This window comes from Capsicum annuum, chromosome 1 (genome assembly GCF_002878395.1).
Source record: "Capsicum annuum cultivar UCD-10X-F1 chromosome 1, UCD10Xv1.1, whole genome shotgun sequence".
NCBI classification, from domain to species: domain Eukaryota; kingdom Viridiplantae; phylum Streptophyta; class Magnoliopsida; order Solanales; family Solanaceae; genus Capsicum; species Capsicum annuum.
This window is the reverse complement of record NC_061111.1, coordinates 251,072,337-251,089,488: the sequence shown is the minus strand read 5'-3', so window position 1 is coordinate 251,089,488 and position 17,152 is coordinate 251,072,337. Positions and strand designations below refer to the sequence as shown.

Here is a 17,152-nt window from a genome sequence, read left to right as displayed (position 1 = left end):
CACCAACAATCACGCATTATATAAATAGACATAATATACCTCGATAATAGTATTTAATAGACCTAAACAGTGGTTTATAAGCATAGACTTAATAGACTATAGTCTTCTTCTTCTTAGTTGCTTTTCGTACAGTACCTAATCTCGCCTTTTTCGATGACCACCGGAATAATCCAACGGATTACAGCTTAGAAACAACTTAAGGAGTGTTGGAATATTGCTATTGAGCCTAGAATCGATTTCAAAATGTGGAATTATTTTTAAGCTTTTTGTATGAAAATAGATGAAAATATGAGGCTAAAAATATAAGAAAATGGCTTAAAATAATGGAGGTAATGCCACTTTCTATAGATGCTAAAAAAATTGATAAAAAATGACTAAAAATAGACGAAAAATCGCGGAAAAATTGACAAAATATTGGTTGGTAGTGGAGCTTGGTTGAGAAGGCTTGAGATTTTTTCATTAAAAAAATTAAAGATCTACTATTTATATTTTTGGGCATGAACTAAAATGTCACTTCTAAAAAATAGAGTCTGAAATGGGAGTGAGACTAAAGTGCATATTTTTAAACTTGAGTGCTAGATTTAGCATTTTTTTGTGGACCCATTTGGGTGTCCATTTTCTCAAATTTTCAACACTTTTATCTAAATGTCAAAATAAGTTCTCACTTAACCTTATATCTTAATTGTATTTATTAATTCTTAATCTTCAACCTAAAAAGAAAAGTGTTCCTTTTTTTCCCTATTTTTATCTTATCATATTTTTCAATTGTACTAACTATTAACTTCAACATGTTCCACCCCCCACCCCCGACACACACACAATTTTTTTTGTCCTATCAAATATCTCAATTGTACTAGCTATTAACTTCAACTAAAAAAAATAAATGTGTTTCCTTTTTTTCCTTTTTGTCAAACCAAATTCTATTTTAACAAAAACTAATCAAATAATAATAGTTTTAAAAATAGTAAATAATAACTGAGAAAAAAAGTGAAAAAATAATTTTATCTATTTGTGAAATTTTTGATGAAGAAAAAAAAGTTTAAATAATATTTTTAAAACCTTTCACTCTTTTAATATATTAGATTATATAAATGTAGAAATTAGAGATAGAGATAGAGATTAAATATATAGATATAACTATAGATATAAATATGAATATAAATAGATTTAGATATATTACTTTATAATATAAGAGTGAATGGTAGAGCAGCTTGGGGTCGTGTTGCTTGCCGTCCGTTCAACTGCTTGCTCCATGATTTTACTATATCATCCCTAAATAATTATTATATGTCATTTGAATATTAAAAAATTAATAATATTTAATGAAAAATAAAATAGACATTTATGACATGTCTACTTCATCTGCTTCAATCGTAATTTTATTACACCACCCCTAATCAATTATTATAAACCATTTAAGTATTAAAAATTACTATTAAAAAATTAATATAAATTCATCTAAGTATTAAAAAAATTAATAATATTTATTATTAAATTAACTTGACGTCTTATATGAGTCCACTTAATTTATTTCCACAAATGCTTTTTTAAAATAAATTATTATAACTTCATCTAAGAATTAAAAAATTAATAATATTTATTGTTAAAAAATTAAATTGACGTCTTATATGAGGTCTACTTAATTTTTTTCCACAAATATTTTTTATAATAACTTTGAAATATTACTTCTAATTAGTTATTATGAATCATTTTGTTGCTTCAATCATGATTTTATTATATCACCCCTAAATAATTATTATGTCATCTAAAAATTGTGCTACTTAAATTGGAGTAGAAGAAAAAATATTATAAATCACAATAATTAAAAAATTAAATTATTTAAAAAATATAATTGACTATAAATGCCACAAAATTTTGAATAAGTAGAGTAACATTTATTATTATTTGAAAATTACATAAAAAAAATTATAAATTACAATAGTTAACAGCTTAAAATATTTTAAAAATAATTTAATTTGTTATATATTTTTTAAAAACTTTACAAATTTAAAGGTCAAGCTGTCTGCTTTGGCACAACTTCATTGGTCTTTTCCCTTGCCTTCATTTTTTCATCCATTTTAATTTGTTTGTCTTATTTTTTTAATTTGTTATATATTAAAAAAAAATCTTGTAAATCATAATAATTAATAACATAAGAAATTTAAAATATATCAAGTATTTGTCTGACTGTCGAAATTATATCTATGCACTTAAATTGAATTATAATATTTAACAACTTAAAATATCTAAAAAAAATAATCTGTTATATATTTCAGAAAAATACGTAATAATATTATAGATCACAATAAGTAATAACTTAAAAAAATTAAAATGCAAAATATTTGATTACTCTCGAAATTATCAGCGTCACTCAAATTGAAATACTTAAAAATATAATTGATTATCAATGACATAGAAGTTTGGACAAGAAGAGTAATATGTATTATTTAAAAAATACATAAAATGTAATATAAATTACAATAGTTAACAGTTTAAAATATCAACCAAAAAAAATTTTAATCTATTATATATTTCAAAAAAAAAATACGTAGAAAAATACAGTAAATCATAATAATTAACAGCCTGAAAATTTTTAAATATATAAAAATTTGGTTGATTCTCGAAATTACATCAGTGCCGCTTAAATTGAAAGAAAAAAATAACTTAAATTATTTTAAATATATAATTGACTATCAATGCCATAAACGTTCGAACAAGGAAAGTAACATGTATTATTTGAAAATTACATAATACTCCCTCCGTTTAAAAAAGAATGACCTACTTTTTTTTTAGTCCGTTTCATGAAGAATGACCCCTTTCTTTTTTTGACAATATTTTGATTTCAACTTTCTACCTGACATGAATGATACGTATATGCCTCTACACTAACGGTAGAGACATATGTATACCCAAAGTATGATGGACATATATACGTATCATTTATCAAAGTTCGGGAATATTTTTGTCACTTTTTTGTTTTAATTTTTTATCTCAAATTATTAATCTAAATTCACTACTCGATCCAATAAATCCATCGAACTCGATTTCAAACCAACTCGATCCAACCTTTATTTTTTGTTTCAAACGCGATACTCCTTCTATTTTTCTCTTAAATGTAAACTCCAATTAAATTGTAGTGATTGGTCATTGCTGCTAGTTGGTGTTTACTGCTTGAAGGGAGTGGAGATTAGGTCAGAGGTGGCAGAAGCTAGGGGTGCGACAATGATTCGCCGGTGGGTGTTTTTGGTTCGATGAAGATAGTGATTATGTGGTATTGATTAGTGGTGGATAGTATTTTTCCAACGAAATTCTGCTGAAAATTGAAACATGAGGATTCAATTAATTTAGTATTGTTTTTGGGTATTATGAATTAATGAATTTTTCTTTTTAAATTCGTAATAGTGTATGTAATATCATTATAGGAGTAAAAAAAAAAACGTATATGTTAGATAGGTCTCTCTTGGCTTTTAATTGAGATGGGGTCAAAAGCCAAAAAGGGAACTAATCATTTTTGGCATTAAACAAAAAGAAAAGCAAAAATGGGGAACAGAAACAAAGTGACAAGTCCAGCTGGGTGAACAGCTAACGCCATCGCTTTTTGTGGCTCTTACATGCTAAGAGCTTTCCTACCCGTGCCAGAGATTGATTTTTTTATTTTTTATAATATTTTAATTTAAATTTTAAATGTGACATGTTTAAAATTATAAAATTAAAAAATATTTTAATATATTTAACATAATTTTAATATGGATAAAATCACAAGAATAAAAAGTTTCTTTTCTTTGTCAAATCAAGCTAGATTATTTTTTTTAAAAAAGAGAATATATTTTTAATTTCTCAATTATTTATCATATAATATTTTTATGTTATTTTCAAATATATAAATTTTATATTTAAAAAAATTAAAGATTGAACTTAAATTATAATTCTGAAACGTAAAATGAAACTCCACGTAAAATTGAGTTGAAAAGTAGCATTATAAATAACACATGAGGACTTCGCACTTCGGAGCAAAACATTCTTCAATGGCCTCTCTTTCTCTGACCCAATGTTCTTTGTTCCTTTTGCTCATCAATCAGTGTTCGCAATAAATTTTTGTTAATGCTGAAAATTAACTGCAAGTAAAAAATAAAATAAATAAAATAAATAATTTTATTTAAGGTAATTTTGCGGGTACAATTTCGTCAATCTCTCGATTCTTCTCTCCTAAGTTTTTCCGTGATTCGAGGGCCTTTGCAGCGTGATTCTCGAATGTAGGATGATTTGTCTCCTAAAAATGTGTTTGGATCTCCAGGAATTGTCTGACAGCACTTTGTCTTGTCGAGTTGATCTCTGGGCAAAACTCCGTTAGTCAATTCATTAAAAGCTGTGTAGTCAATACAGAAGCTTCCTCCAATGCTTGCACAATGTCCTCCTTTTTCTTTTCTTCCTTAGAATGTTATGTTACCCCCTATTTGTAGTTGTGGGGGTAGGCCTAGTTGCTTGTGATTGGTCGAAACATGTCACTTTGACACTTGACACCTTTTGACTGGTTGTTGAATTTTGAATGAGATTTCCACATCATTTGTACATATGGCGGCATTTCATTGGTTTTGGATTTGACTGGGATGCCAAGTCAGTTGATGAGTTTGGGTTTCAAAGTGAGATGGACCTTGATGAAGAATAAAATAGGCTTATTTTTTTTTAGCCCAAAATAAGTTAAACCCAATAACATATGACTCAAATTCAAATTTTATATGAATTTGATCCAATAAATTTTATGTGTCTACAAATGCCCCCTACTTCAAGGTTGGTCGACGTGTAGACTTGCCGAAACTTGGTGGCGAGACTTGAAGTACTCATGAATGTGCTTTCATTCTCGTGATTTTAAATGTATTTGTTTCTCCCAATGTTGATCATGCCAAATTGAAGCATCGTGCGTTTGGTACCGACACGTATCGCCAGATTGAAGTTTCACGTAGATGGCATCAATCCGCATAGAACCGAGAAGCTTCATCAGGTCAACACTGTAGATGTGTTACATCATTATTTTTTTTGTGCAGGTTTATGTAAATGGTCTTGATGTCAGACCAAAAAAGGTTGACATGATTGATGTTGAACCATTTAGTGCACTTCCTTACTGCTTGATAAGAAAGTGACTTGGAATGATCTGATTTTATCCTTGACGACGCTGAAAGTTTTTCATTTTAGCTTCAGTGAGCATGTACTTGGTGTCATTCTTGCAACCTTATGATGATGAAGTTCTGAGTGTCTGCAGTCCTTCGTTGCAAAGCAAGCATGTGGTGCATCTCATCCGTGGGGCTCGGCGATAAAGAGGTTTCGAGTGAGAGCATCCCATTCTTTTCAAGGAGTACGTACGTGGTGCCATCCAACTTGATAATATTGACACAGGGAGTAGCCTTTTCTGACTTTGGCGAGCAATTACTAGGCACACGTCCACAACAATATTTATTCTCTGATGGGAGAACAAAAATATGAGTTGTTTGATTCATAAAAAATGGAATTCAATGTCCTATTTTATCAGATTTGCACAGCGTCACGATAAATTTCGTATTTTGATGTAGGAGTATCAAAATCAGGAGCCATTCTTTTTGCATTATAAACTAGACTCGTAGAGCTACGTCTTATGCGGGAATTGCAATCAGATTACATCCGAATCTTCCCAGATATTGCTCCAAAAATAGCCTTCTAATCTTGGTTCGCTGGTTATTTCAGCTTTATGCAGCGTCACGATAAATTTCATATCTTGACGTAGAAGTATCCGAACCAGGTTCTATTTTTTGCATTGGAAAGTAGATTCACAGAGCTACGTCCTACGCTGACACGACAATTAGATTGCATCCGAATCGTCCCATATATTGCTCTAAAAACAGCCTTCTAATCTTGGTCTGCTAGTTATTTCAGCTTTGCGCAGCGTCACGATAAATTCCATATCTTGACGTGGAAGTATCGGAATCAGGTTTTGTTTTTGGAATTAAAAAGTAGACTCGTAGAGCTACGTATCTTGTGGAAACTACAATTAGGTTGCATCCGAATCGTCCCAGATATTGCTCCAAAAACATCCTTCTAATCTTGGTTCATTGGTTGTTTCAGCTTTGCACAGTGTCACAATAAATTTCATTTCTTGAGGTGGAAGTATCAGAATCAGGTTCCCCTTTTTCCATTAGAAAGTAGACTCACAGATATACGTTAAGCGTTAAATCCACCAGCATATAACCTTTATATTTTCTCAGGTACTTTTCCAAAGTTGCAGCCTAAATCTTGTGATATTCTATTTCTCCTCTGATTTTGGATACTTCATGAATTTCATCATCTACTTCAAGTTTTGGACCGCATCACTTCCGCAATATGTTGAAGGCCAAACTAGAGCAATATTTAAATTACCACAAGTTTTTTTCTTGTCGAGAAGACTTTATTGCTTGAGAGATAATGAAGAATCCTTTTGCTTTAAGACGACATCTTCAAAGGACTCCAAATATGCATTCAAGCTTCATACTTTTCCTTCCTTTTTTTTTGAGAGTCGTTCACAGTTTAGACTCATGCGGGTCAGGAGCGATATGCAGTTGAAGCTCGTGCCTTAAGGAGCGTTTTAAATTACAGTTTAGGCTCGTGCATCGAGGAGTATTTTGGGGAGGAATTCTTGTAATGTAACTTTCCTCCCAACCCTTTGTAATGGAGTATTGTTGCACTTTAGTTTGGTATTTATTGCCCTCATTGGTTGAAGCAGATTTTCACTTGATCTTGTGTCGACTTTTGGAAGTTAGAGTTTAGAAGTCCTTTGACATTTTCTTTTTTTGCAAGTGATCGATGTCCAAGTATCACCCTTCTTGCTATTGGAGAAGTTATTTTGCATGGATTTGCCCGTTGTTTTCTTCAAGGCTGGAACCCCAATTGGGTCAAAGCTCCCAAATTATAGCATGACGATTTCTACAAATTTCGGTGATTCCACAGAGCGCATGACTTGTAGAGCTTTTGAAATTGAACCTTTCATATGGTGCAGTTTGGCGCTAACATGATTTGCGTCAACTGTATTGCCTTCATCAATGATGATCTTTCCCCCATGCATTAATGTTATGATCTTTTCCTGCAGGATGAACCATTTTGTGGTGTGATGACCAACAATGCGGTGAAATTTACAATATTTAGGATCATCGACTTTGTTTGATTCTTCAGGTCACTTTGACTTAAGAAGTTCAATGGCTTCTTTGGCTAACAACTCGATAAGAATTTCAGGAACATCAGAGTCGGGAAAAGGATATACCCTTACTTGTAACTCTTTCAAGGTTGTTTGATTTTTCACCTCTTGCATTTGTTGCTTTGGAGCTTCCTCTTTTAACTTTTGTCTTGTAGGGGACTTTGTAAAACTCACAGTTGTCATCATAGATTCCCCAATTTGGTTTTCAGACGAGTCTTTGAATTTTGTGACTTCCTTCCTAGGATAAAAAATAGGTGACACCATTCTATGACTTGCAATACTTAGTTCTATGTCATGAGCGCGCGTAGCTAATTCTTCAAAAGTTCGAGGCTTAATTCCTTGGAGGATATACACAAGGCCCCAACGCATCCGTTGAATGCAAACTTCAACCGCGGATGTTTCAGAAAGTTGATCCTTGCAATCAAAGCTCAATGTTTACCAACGATTTATGTAATCTAATACAGGCTTATCTTTACTTTGTCTTGTGTTTGTCAACTCCATCATGCTGACCATACGACGGGTACTGTAGAAATGATTTAGGAATTAACTTTCTAGTTGCTCCCAACAATCAATTGATCTAGACTCTAAGTCTGTGTACCAATAAAAAGCATTGCCTTTCAAGGAGCGAACAAATTGCTTGACAAAAAGATTGCCATGTGTACCAGCACTGCTACGAGTCTCAACGAAATGAGCGATGTATTGCCTTGGATTTCCCTTTCCATCAAATTGTTAAAACTTTGGCGGTTGATATCCAATTGGCATCGGTACACCATCGATTCGCTTAGAATACGACTTTGAGTATCCTATGAAACTTTGTGATGGACCGCCTGACACGCCTCAAATTCTATTGGGGCGGACTGGCACCCGTAACCGAGGAGGCCCAGGAGAACCAACTCATAACCTTATACTTCCCATGCATACCTCTATGACAACCAGAAATTTGGACAATATCATGTCGCATATAAAAGAAAATAATCACCTGTATAAGCTCAAGCACACATATATATGTATATACAATACTTGGCCGTTGGATCCATCACGTCTATTAATAAAACACCACCTTAACTGTACATTAGGTCTACAAATCCTCTAGATAATACACAGAGTTTAACCAAGGTTGGGACACACCCCGCCATATAACTAACTTCTATACAATGCCAAAAGTGACTGGATATGACACGGAAAGCCCCAAAGCAAACTGGAGCTCACCAAAAACAGTTGGATATCCTGGCTTCTACTTGTGCGGTGTATGAGCTGAGGTACCTATGCCTGCAGCATGAAATGCAGGTCCCCCGTGGGGGACGTCGGTACGAAATATGTACTGAGTATGTAAAGCTGTAGATAATCACATATGATATAGGAGCTCAATAGAAATCAGAAACAAGTGAATAAATCGTAATAGAAGTGAAACACACTTATTAGAACTTGTGACAACCTGTACATTGTATTTATTCAATCATTTTACCTTCGTTCTTATCATCTTTGTAATCATTACTGTATTGTACTGTGACCATTAGGCTGCCTCCAGTACATAAACATTAGGATCGACCCATGATAGGCTTATGCCCTTGGGATACCACCTATAAACACATAAATAGGGATCGACCCATGATAGGCTTATGCCCCTGGGATACCACCCAATAAGAGAGAACTTTCATCACTTAGTTCAATTAATCTTTGAGATTGTTATTTCGGTCGCCACCGCATTTTTAATACTTTGAAACAATGATATATCAATAAGAGACTTATAAATAGACCATCAATGCAATAACAATGAAGTAAGAACTCACTGGCACATCAATGAAGTGTTTTGGAGTCATCAATGCCATAACAATGAAGTAGGAACTTATTGGAATATCAATGAAACGTTTTGGAGTCATTAAAAGAACATGGATCTTGTTTGAGTAACCGAATACCTCCTGACATTCATTAGTGCAATAAACATATAAGATTTGGAAAACAAGTAAGTATTGGAATGTCTTGACATCTTGTAGAGTGGAAACAAGTTCATTAGTAATGTAAGACATCATACAAAACCATTATGGATCACATGCTACTGAATAACTTTGGAAACTTTCTTAATAGAACAATTGTGCACTTTCATGCCAAAGATATGGTATAGAGTATGCTTTACATACCTGACTGTCAACCTTCAATACTAGTCCCAAATGGACTTCCCATCTTTTCGGATTACTTATCTACAATGAACATATATAGCAATCTAGTATTAGCAACCAAATGTCACAATTCAATTATTTGAATTAACCAAACTAGTTGTTAAGTAGTAAGCCTTAATTACACCATAAAGGGTGTCACTTTAACCCTCTTATACTCCAATTACATTCACATGTCATGTATATTCATACAACATCCTCCAATATCAAGTTTGGATTCATTTATCCTTCCAACCAATCCATTAAACCAAATTGAGCCATAGACATAAATAATCATCAATTCAATAGTACATCATCATATCCACCTTCCATAACTCAATTACCATATCCACCTTCCACAATTCAATACAATCAAACCATGCAAAATAGTCCATAACCATATTTCCATCACCTTTTAATAACAACCAATACATATAATCCTCTATCATACATATACATATGGAAAAGAAAAAAGGCAAACAATATTCATACCTTAGAATTCACCTCTTGATTATGCAATCTTGTTTGCACAAATAATAGGTGCCGTTTGAAGCTCTCGAGATGACAAACGCAGTTATCGGATTACTTTAAAATTTTTACGGTTGAATCAAAAGTAATTTAAAGGTCAAATTTGGCTAGAGTTTGTTCTTTCTCAATGATTGATGATGAAAATGAGTTTTTGAACTCATATACATGTATATATACACATATTTCCGTCCATAATATAATAGGAAATGACCAAAATGCCTTTAAAATTTAAATAATGTCAAATTTGTCCTTTGATGGACTGTTTTGATAAGCTAAAGTAGATCGACCATAACTCTTTGCTCCGATATTGGATTTGGGTGAAATTAGTATCATTGGAAAGATAATTCAAAGGGATTTCATTTCATATATAGTAGGCCACCCAGTTTGTCCTGTACAAGGAGTTATGGTCGTTTGAAGTTGACCCTAAAAATCTGTTTTGATAGGATGAAGTAAAACGAGTATAACTCCTTACTCAAACGTTCGATTTGGATGAAACCAATTGTATTGACAAGAAGACTCAAATATATTTCTTTTCATAGGTGGCATCTCTCCCAGTTCATTATATTAAGGGATTTATGATCGTTCGAAGTTGACCCAAAAATTTGGATGGCCTCAATAGTTTGTGTGCAGGAAATTTTCCTACACATTTACTATTCCCAAATATCCCGGCCACCGTTTTATAGTTTTGAATGTGATCGATTATATCCGAAACCTATCCGTTTTTGGAAATCTTTATTTCGTTGGAAAGCTTATTCAATAACCTTCACATGGAACCATCGATGGGCAAATTTCGATATAAATAAAATAAAAAAATTAATTTCATATAAATAAGACCAATACACGTACTTGAATACGGGGTGTTACACCGCCATATTGTGCCTTTATGGTGTTTGCAATCATATCTTGCAGTTGTTGAACTGTTAGAGTAGCCACTGAAGCGGATCGATCATTGCAGTAATTGTCACTTATCTTGATGAGAGATTCACCATCAAGTTTTTCTCACGGTGTTAGATTATAATTTGACTCTCCAGAATTGTAGATATCTAACTTGCTCATAAGTCGGGCGATTTGATGATTTATCTCATGAACGGACTTCTTCAAGGCGATTTGATGATTTATCTCTTCCAAGTCAACTGCATCAACCATGAGGTGTTGACTTTCGTTGAAGTTGGAGAATTCATTAAGTTTTTAGATTCTCCAAAGTTGCAGCTAGGTTCAGCCGGTTCATCTGAAAAAATAGATGCCAAGTTGCCCCCAGGGGTTGTAGTTACTGTCGAAATTTAAGATTTTCTCCTTTTATTTATCTCCAAAATGGTGAAGTATTGGGATCCATCTAAAGCACAAGTGTTGAGATTGCGTCGATTGATGGGGTCAACAAGTTTGATCTCAGTAGACGTGACAATAGTAGATTACTTGCTCGAAACTTCATTGATTTTTCTGAAGTCCATTGTAGTAGTTGAATATGTGATTTCCTTTGACTTGTAGGAAGAAGAGATGAAGAGCAGAACTAGTCCCACTGGGCGTTCCAATTTGTTCACAACAAATTTTCGTTAATGCTGAAAATTAACTGCAAGCAAAAAATAAAATAAACAAAAAGAATAATTTTATTTAAGGTAATTTTGCGGGTACAATTTCGTTATTCTCTCGATTCTTATCTCCTAAGTTTTTTTATGATTCGAGGGCCTTTGCAGCGTGATTCTCGAATATAGGATTATTTGAGTCTCCTAAAAATGTGTTTGGATCTCCAGGAATTGTCTGACAGCACCTTGTCGAGTTGATCTCCGGGCAGAACTCCGTTTGTCAATTGGTTGAAGAGCTGTGTAGTCAATGCAGAAGCTTCCTCTAATGCTTGCAGAATGTCCTCCTTTTTCTTTTCTTCCTTAGAATGTTATGTTACCCCTATTTATAGTTGTGGGGTAGGCCTAGTTGCTTGTGATTGGCCGAAACATGTCACTTTGACACTTGGCACCTTTTGATTGGTTGTTGAATTTTGAATGAGATTTTCAGATCATTTGTACATATGGCGGCGTCTTATTGGTTTTGGATTTGACTGGGATCCCACATCACTTAATGAGTTTAGGCTTCAAAGTGAGATGGACCTTGATGAAGAATAAAACATGCTTATTATTTTTTTAGCCCAAAATAAGTTTAAACCCAATAACATATGGCTCAAATTCAAATTTTATATGAATTTGATCCAATAAATTTTATGTGTCTACAATTAGCTTCCTTCTTTGCTCATTCATATACTCAAATGAAATGCAACATTAGATCTGTTTACTAACTGGGTGACTCCCTCGTTGATGCAGGCAATGTCATCCTTACCCAAGGCGTTTCCATCATCTTATGGCGAGACTTTCTTCAGAAGACCCACTGGCTGCTTTTCCAACGGTTGTGTCATTACCGACTTTATTTCTCAATATTTCAAACTCTCCTTCCTCAATGCTTACTTAGACAAAGGTTCCTCATTCACCCAAGGAGTTAATTTTGCCGTTGCTGGTACAACGACCCTTCTTCGATACTTCCTTCTGGGCCTCTCGAAATATTCGGTTATCCACATGGAACACACCGTTGTCGAACCAACTAGGTTGGTTCAAAACCAATATTCAGTCCAACTGTGGGTCTAGATGTGTAGAGACCCATCTCAGAAACTCACTTGTTATAATGGGAGAATGGGGAGGAAACGATTACTACAATTGTTTCTTCCAGAGAAAGCAGATCCCAGAAGTAAGGACCTATGTTCCTTTTGTTGTCGTGGGGATTACGAGAGGCATCAAAGATGTGATTTAGCAGGGATCCACGCGCGTGTTGGTTCCAAGTATTTACCCTTTAGGATGCCTCCCAATCTATCTGACATCATTCCCTGATAATAATACAAGTGCTTATGACAATTTGGGCTGCTTGAGAAACTTCAACGACATCATTCCCGATTCCAGTTTTTTTATCTTCAACCCCAAAAGTAACGAATTCCAATGCAAGTACTTCAGAAGGAGGAAGCAGTGTGGCTGAATCGCTTAAGAAGACTTTAGATCTACTTGAGCATTTCGGTTCCAAATACTCTGGCGCAAAGAGCGATGATCATTCAAGCAACTCATCATCTCCGACCACACCGCATAAGTTGATCACTTCAAAAATTAACTTGTGTGATAATCCGTGCTACTCTCCAACATCTCCAGTGATTATGCAAGCGATGGTAACTGATGCCTCGTCTATGAAGGAGTAATTTGCGAATCTGGCAAAGACAATTGATGGCCTAACCAAATATTTTCAAAATCAAGATACTCGAATTGATAACATAGTAGATAGGGTGGAAGGTATGATAGACGGAGAGTCTAGCCATGCACATGGAAAATCTCCAGAGGTTCATGAGATAGAAAATCTTGTGAAACAAACACCACCAATTAAAGAGGTGGAAGTTTCTTCTGAGGAAACGATCCCGATTGAGAAATTGAGGGAATTCATTGAAGAAAACCTCAAAGACAAGTATGATGTTGTTGATAAGTCTTCACTTACTTATTCCAAGCCTTACACGGCAAGGATTGATAGCCTCAAAATGACTTCCGGCTATCAACCCCCCAAATTCAACAATTTGAGAGCAAAGGAAACCCAAAACAACATGTCGCACACTTTGTTGAGACATGTAACAATGCTTGAACTTACGGTGACTATCTTGTCAAACAGTTTGTTCGTTCCCTAAAGGGAAACACCTTTGATTGGTATATGAACCTTGAGCTTAATTCCATCGATAGCTGGGAGCAATTAGAGCACAAATTCCTAAATCGCTTTTATAGCACAAGGCGTACAGTGAGCATGGTAGAGCTCACAAATACTCAGCAAAGAAAGGATGAACCAGTTATTTACTTCATTAATCGATGAAGAAATGCTAGCCTAAACTGCAAAGATAGGCTCAGTGAAGCTTCTACAATAGAGATGTGCGACCAAGGAATGCACTAGGAACTTCTCTACATCTTGCAAGGCATTAAGCCTAAATAATTTGAAGAGCTAGATACCCGTGCTCATGATATGGAGTTGAGCATGTCTTCTGTTGGAAAAGGATCAGAGCATATCCATGACCCTCGAAGGGGAAAAGATAAGCAGGAACCCAAAAGATGGGGCAAGTTTATCCTCAAAAATGACAACAAAAAGTCCATGAATATTGATGTGTCTCCTGTGAAGGTCACCACAAAGGTGAGCAAGAAGCAAAGTGTGAAGACGACTTCTGGAGCACGTCCAAATCAGAAAACTTTAAAGCAGATACAAGAAAAGGAATATCCCTTCCTTAATTCTGATGTTGCTTAGATTTTTTATGAACTCCTTGAGTATAAGCTCATTGAACTCCCAGAGATGAAGCGTCCCAACGAAGCTGAAAGGACCAATGACCCTAATTATTGCAAATATCATAGGCTCATAAGTCACTCTCTGGAAAAATACTTTGTCTTTAAAGATAAAGTCATGCAACTGGCAAAAGAGAAGAAGATCTTCTTCGATGATGAGACAGCTAGTTCTCATCAAATATCCATCACATTTGGTTGGCTCGATCTTGTCCAAATATGTGTCGAAGAGTATAATAAAAAAATATTAGAGCCTGACAGGTCTTCAATTGATGAAGGCGATGATGAAGGTTGGACTCTAGTAACCAGACGCAGACGCAAGAAGATGAGTCAAAGAAAGAAGTCAGTCGAGCAAACAACTAGGAAGAGAATGGTAAATAAACCAAGAAAACAGAAGTTGGTTGAATTCCTAAAGAAGACGAGGGTGACAGAGCTTCACCCTCAAAAACCTTGGCGTCCGATGACTTTAAAGGAATTCTTATTGAGTTGGTTTCGTGTAAAGACTGCCCAAGTCAACTTTGAGGCGTCTTGTTTTAATACCGCGAAAGAGGGGGCAAAGGGTGAGAATCAACCCATGGAAGTTCCTTCACCTTCCAAAAAGCTTACTGAAACTCTTGGCGAAGAGGCACATGTGTGTGATACAAAAATTACATTCACAAATAACGATCGTCTGCTTAGTGAGGCCCTACATAACTGTCCCTTATATATGGTGGGTCAAATTCTATGAAAGAAGATCAATAGAATCTTGATAGATGAAGGATTTAGAGTCAACATCCTGCCTATCGCATGATGAAGGAACTTGGCATCGCTATTAGCGAACTGAACGAAAGTCGTATAATGATCCAAGGCTTTAATCAAAGGGGCCAGAGGGCAATATGATGTATCAAGTTGGGGATTCGTATGGATTATTTTCAATCAAACCCATTGATGCATGTGATCTATGCGAAAACTTCATACAATATATTTCTTGGTAGGCCTTGGATGCATGGGAACAAAATTATCTCGTCCTCTTACTATCAATGATTAAAGTACCTCGAAGGTGGAGTGAAAAGAAAGATAGTTGTCAATGACAAGCCATTCATTGAAGCTGAGTCACATTTTGCCGATGGAAAATTCTACTTAAAAAAGTATGTTGTGGATGAGAAAAGGGTTGAAGATGTCACCAAGAACAAGTGTGACAATCTTGCATCTTAGAAGGTCGCAGTGACTGTCGAAAAAGTCGGCACCAAGAAGCCTCTCTCCACTTCAAATAAAGAAAGTGTCGCTTCTACAAAAAATAAGGCAACTCCCATTCTTCGTTATGTACCGAAGGCAAGGGAAAAGAAAGATCACCCATCGGATTCCCAAGATAATGTGCTAAAGGGGCTAACTTTACCTATCAGGAAGACTGATGCAATAAATCCATCCTCAAGACTTCTTGAAGAGTCTGTGGCTCAAAATCTGCCACAAGATATGACACTCCCTACGAAATGTACGAAGGATGTCTTCGATCCAAATGCATACAAGCTATTTGTAAAGGATAGATACCATCCAAATGATCCATCAAGGTTGGGAAAACTTCCATCGGAAGGTACGACCAGGCAGGCATGTGAAGGCCTAGGATATACGCAACCACCTCCAATTTGCATCTCTATATGAAGGGCGGTTAGCCACTACATTACTGTAGAAGAAGAGTCTACTACATCCAACAAAAGGGCTTCTGTCTTTGACCGACTTGGAGAATCAACTGCAAGAACTTCTATGTTTGAAAAGTTAGGACCTCTAAATAAGAGGAAAAACAACAAGTGTAAGAGGAGTCGTCAAAGCACGATGAGGCACTCTTCACTTAAAATACAAAAAGATTTCCAAAGTTTGATTCCTTCTAGAATGAAGCGACAGACGGAACTGGTAGTTTCATGTAATGAGGTGCTAAAAGCAAAGGCGTATACTGTGGTTTATACCAAGCAACGCAAAGAAGATGAAGAGAGTATTAGATCCTTATATCATATTACAACCCCGAACGAGAAAGATGACTCGTCTCAAATAAAGGTTGAGGAAGATGTTGGAGATGCTCCATCGCAACTTGAAGAAGGAGTAAAGGCCACAATAGATCCCTTGAAGGAAGTTAATCTTGGAACCGATGAAGACCCAAGACCAACTTACCTGAGCGCGTTTCTAAAAATGGAGGAGGAAATCGCTTATATGGACATACTCAAAGAATATATGAATGTCTTCGCTTGGAGCTATAAGGAAATGCCTGGTTTAGATCCAAAAGTAGCGGTCCATCAGTTGGCGGTCAAGAATGGTGCCCGTCCTGTTAAGCAAACCTAAAGATGCTTTAGGCCGAAGTTGGTTCCTTTGATTGAAAATAAAGTTAAAAAACTCATTGAAGCGGTCCTTATTCGTGAAGTCAAATTTCCCACATGGATTTCAAGTATTGTTCTAGTACGGAAGAAAAATGGCCAAATTCAAGTTTGTGTCAACTTTCAGGATCTCAACAATGCCTGCCCTAAGGATGACTTTCCAATCCCCATACCAAAGTTGATGATTGATGCCACCATTGGTTATGAGGCAATGTCCTTCATGAATGGTTCATCTGGCTACAACCAAATCCGTATGTCACCAAAGGATGAAGAACTCACTGTATTTCGTATGCCCAAAGGTATTTATTGCTACAAGGTAATGCCTTTTGGTTTGAAGAACCTGGTGCCACTTATCAAAGGGCTATGCAAAACATCTTTGATGGCCTTCTCCATAAAAATGTTGAATGCTATGAGGATGATCTAGTGGTGAAGTCAAGAAAGAGAGATGACCACTTAAAAGACCTAAAAATGGTATTCGAGTTACTTCAAAGATATCAACTTAGGATGAATCCATTGAAGTGTGCCTTTGGAGTTACTTCTGGAAAGTTTCTTGGCTTCATTGTTCGACATCGAGGAATTAAAATTAATTAAGACAAGGTTGAC

The 17,152-nt window shown here is 35.2% G+C and overlaps 1 pseudogene; it reads left to right on the top strand.

Annotated features, from left to right (window-relative positions):
- The first annotated feature begins 4,025 nt into the window (after positions 1 to 4,025).
- LOC107863010 lies at positions 4,026 to 12,885 on the top strand (annotated as a pseudogene).
- The last annotated feature ends 4,267 nt before the right edge of the window (positions 12,886 to 17,152 follow it).